Genomic DNA, 5,027 nt, shown 5'->3' with positions numbered 1-5,027 from the left:
CCAGACTTTTGGGAGAAGCAGATCTTTTAGAACTGACTGCTATGAATCCTCTGTACAAGAACAGATTAGATTGCAGGGAGAGTTTCATCTCATGTGGGGCAAAACAAACCAAGTTCTAGGCCAGAGGAAAACAAAACTAGAACTTAATTTTTGCTTGATGAATATATTTTTTTTCTAATGAACACTTGGAACAAATCCATCTCTGAGATGGATAGAGACTTCCCAAATAAACCAACTAAGTCAATCGTTAAGAGAAAAAATGATGGCATTATTATTTAATAGTCAAAATAACTCTTCTACAGTCTAATACTTCTCTGTGTTGAAGCACTGTTGTTTGTGTTTTTATGAGCTTGGTTTCTAAGCTTTTTGAAAGTACACATTCTAGGGTTTGTAAACAGTCACATTTTCAGAAAGTGTAATCTTTTTTACTTTTTTGCTGTGTATCCAAACACATAAAGTTATTATTTATTTCTGTGGTAAGGACACCTTAATGTGTAACCAAGGGACTCTTAAAAAGTGTAACCAATGAAAAAAAAACCTCGATTTGTTTTAATAAATTGATTTTAACCCAACCTATTTTTCCTTAAGTCTTTGGCATGACAACATTCCTTTAGAATTACTTAGCCCAGCTGTGTGATGGGTGAAGCAAAGGGCAGAGTTACCTAATAGGAAAAATCCATTGTACATACACTAAGGTGTTAGCTCTCTCAAAATTCCTAATTCAGGAAAATAAAGCAAACAGAAAGAACTTGTCCAAAAGAAGAAAACTTGTCTTACACTTATGTCACAAAGCTGCTTTCAAGAGGCCTAAATAGGAGGTATTGGGGTGTGCTAGAAAGAGTTCTAGACGAAGCTTAGGAGCCTTGGGTTCTAATCTTGATGGTTCAACTTTGGCCAAGTCATTTGACCTTAATGAACCCCAGATTCCCATCTATAAAATGAGGAGTGTAATATTTGTCTTTCCCACTTCACAGAGTTATGGTGAAGATAACAAGAAAAAAAAAAATTTGTGAAGTTTCCCCAGAGAGATATATAAAATAGTACAGACATTAATACTGATTCTCGGGCTTCCCTGGTGGCGCAGTGGTTGAGAGTCCACCTGCCGATGCAGGGGACACAGGTTCGTGCCCTGGTCCGGGAAGATCCCACATGCCGCGGAGCGGCTGAGCCCGTGAGCCATGGCCGCTGAGTCTGCGTATCTGGAGTCTGTGCTCCACAACTGGAGAGGCCACAACAGTGAGAGAGGCTCGCGTACCACAAAAAAAAAAAAAAAAAAAAAAAAAAAGTACTGATTCTCCTTGACCCTTACATAGAACAAAAATTCTTCAGATGTAACCCAAGGTCTGAGATAGTGGAAAAATCAAAACACCAGTTACATTTGATCAAACTTTCAGAGGAAATTTCTCCTGCCCTTCCTCTCTGATTTTCAAGCCTACTCATCCTGCTTACTCTTTGGACAAATATACGCACTTGAATGTTTTATGGCACATAGCTTTAGCCCTACACTCATGCATACATCAGCCTCCACCCCCATTTCTTCTCTCGGAAATCCTAGATTTACCATTCTCTCCTCCACTTTATTTTTTTCCTCTTTCACAATTTCTCTAAGTTCTACTATCCATCCTAATTCTTGTTAGGATGCTATAGGAAATTATTTGATGCCATATGGCTAATCTATTTAAATAATTGCTTCTGTTTTTTTTGTTCACATCCCAAGAAAGAAAAGACTCATGAAATCTGCCTCCATGAAAATCTGCCTCCATGAATTGGTATATGAGTTATGTAGATGATCACAATTTTAAAATTGGGGGAAAATACACTTTATCGGTGGGAATGTATCTAATTGTCTAAATATTGTAACTTAATTAGACATATTACAGTTGAACAGGATTTGGTTAATTTACCTGAGACATCCTGACCTGATGTTTGCACAAACTGTCAGAAAGAATTAAATCAAGCAACTTCCTTCTGTCTCAGAGGGTGATCTGGGACCTGGTTAGCATTCAAAGGTCAACATGAAGGAACTTACAGGGAATGGTATGATCTTAAACGGGTGAAGTGGTACCCTGTGCTCGTCTGTGGCTGGTCTCCACGCCACATGGCAAAATTTCAACATACCTTAAAATATGCAAAAACATTTCTTTTTTCTAAATTTAGAAATTCTATAGTGGTATCATCATTAAATATGATATCATTGTCCTTCTAAAAGTATATTGCAAATTTTTTCAATCACTTCTGAAGTAAGCACTTCAGAAAAAGTCCTGAAAAATTATTTATATTTTGCCATACACACAAACACACACATACACACATACCCATACACAGTCACACAGCTTTCAGGTGGTTTTAATAAGAACATTTCATAAAATATATTTGAATAAAACTAGGATATTTGGATACTGACTACACAAATGAAATTCATACCGACATGGGAAAAATTTTTTCTAAGTAAGTACTTTCTCAACCCATTCCGTTTAATACTTATGATGCATAGAAGCTTTTACTTTCTATTAAAATGTTTTTATGTGTAATACATTTTCCTTATAATACTGTAAAATCCTTATTGTCCTGACTACTGTACCACTTATGAAATGTCATGCTGGGCAAGCTGCAAAAACCCTTTGTGCTTCCACTTTCGCTGCTGTCTATTTTTTTCTTTGCTGTTATCTGGAGCATGGGTATAATAAGAGTATCTACCTCATAGGGTAGCTGTAAGGATGTCTTGAGACACTGCATATTAACCACTTAGAAAATTTCCAAGCACAAAATCAGTTCTCAGTAAAAGTTAGCTGATATTATTGACAATTTTATTTCCCATTGGACCTAGCAAACTATCCATAAATGGTTCCTAAATAACTTAATGAGTTATCAAATCTATGCTATGACTTGTGTAAATAAACTACTTCTAAGAAAGTTTCTCGAAAAATGTATTGCCTCAGATTAGCAGATGGAAACTATTATATACAGAATGGATAAACAACAAGGTCCTACTGTATAGTACAGGGAACCATATTCAATACCCTCTGATAAGCCATAATGGAAAAGAATATGAAAATGAATATGTATATATATGCATAACTGAGTCACTTTGCTGTACAGCAGAAATTAACACAGCATTGTAAATCAACTATACTTCAATAAAATAAATTTTTAAATGCGTTGCCTCACAAAAATGAAGACACATAAATAGATGATAGGCAGATAGATAGATAGATAGATAGACATGTTTATGTGTGTTTATATCTGTGTGTGTCTCAGTGGCCACAAAAAACTCTGGATTCGGCCACCAATAAAAATATAATAAAAAAAGGCAGAAGGAGACATCTAATCTTATGATACAGCCAATCTCTTATAACACTATTTTTATAGCATTTCTTATATTATTCAAATTGTCCTTTTATGTTTTCAAGCATTCTACTTTTCCCCTTTGGGGAGGAATAGGTGAATATACCAGATATTGTCTGTCATTGGGCATTAAATCCCACTCTAACAATCCTGTACTCTTCTCAGTATCACAAGGGTTAGAAGCTTGCAAACTGTATTTCCAAGACTCTTTTGCAAAATGGAAGTTAGCTGGATTTGGCCTGTAGAAATACCAGTAATAGATTAGAAGCAGGAAGAAGGGAGACATGATTATGTTTCTAACATTAGCAGGTGCAATAGTTGGGACTGTGGGTACCAGGACCATCAGCAGTTTCTGCAGTGGCAGCAGGGTGTCTCCTCTTTGGCACGAATGGCAGTGCCACCAGCATCTTTTGTTAACTCAGTGCCCATGGCAGGTGGATGGCCTCCATCCTCCCTAAACTGAGTAAAACACCTTCTGCCCTTTGCTCCTCCAGACTTTCTAACACCTTTCTAACCAATTCCCTACACAAAATGTCTTTCTCTCTGAAATCTTCAGAATGGTATCAATTAATCTAATGAAGCAGCGATTTCCTAATTATACAGCCATTTTTAGGAAAAGAGTAGAACTTTGCTTATAGCTGTATTCCTTCGGTGGGAGGGGGGAGTATTATAAAACCTTTTATAAAGCCTTTGGGGTATGAATGAAATTTTAAGCCTTAGTGGAAAACTAATCAATTTAAGTTTTAAAAGGAAAACCTCTCATTTTCCTGTAAAATATATTTTATTTGGTATTAACATAAACAAATTAAATGATAACTGTTACTTTTATCAACTGAATATGGTACAATGTGCTCCACATTTAAGTATTTCCTTTAACAAAAGTTTCTTTACTTAATTTAAGTGTCATCATTTTTCCTCTCCCTGGCCTTCTCCAAAAGTATGTAACCACTTCTCCCCGCCTCCATAGCCCCATTCCACTTATTTTTTTCTCCCATCATTGGTCTTTTTCTCTTCTCCCTTTTTTTTTTTTTTTTTTTTTGTGGTACGCGGGCCTCTCACTGCTGTGGCCTCTTCCCCTGCGGAGCACAGGCTCCAGACGCGCAGGCTCAGCAGCCATGGCTCACGGGCCCAGCCGCTCCGCAGCATGTGAGATCCTCCCAGACCGGGGCACGAACCCGTGTCCCCTGCCTCGGCAGGCGGACTCTCAACCACTGCGCCACCAGGGAAGGGAAGCCCCCTGCACACTCTTTTAATCAACATATTCCATTCACTTCTAACCTGAAAGTGTACTTCATGAACCCAATTCCAATCAAAATTCCAATGCTTCTCTCTTCTCCAGTGACTGCTGTAATGCAGGAAAGAGAAAGCTATGCTCCTCACCTTGCAGTTCCATATTTTATTTCCTGTTATTTCTCAATCCCTTCTACAATGTTTCCAAAACAACAGGCTGCAGATTTCCTGCCTGAACCTCCTACTGGATCAGAATCACTGAGGGTGGAGCCTCAAAATCTGCATTAACAAACCCTCTGGCTGATTCTTATGAATGGCTACATTTTGACAAACTTTAACTGTAGATTCTGCTCCAACTGTCTGAATAACTTTGCATCCCACCAATCACTACTCATCCAATCCTGTGACAGATTCTCACATTTCATCCCTTGTCTCATCTACAGCATTTCATT

This window comes from Leucopleurus acutus (assembly GCF_964270905.1).
Source record: "Leucopleurus acutus genome assembly, chromosome: 5".
Taxonomy (NCBI): Eukaryota; Metazoa; Chordata; class Mammalia; order Artiodactyla; family Delphinidae; genus Leucopleurus; species Leucopleurus acutus.
The sequence above is the reverse complement of the archived record's forward strand: the minus strand, read 5'-3'. Positions refer to the sequence as shown.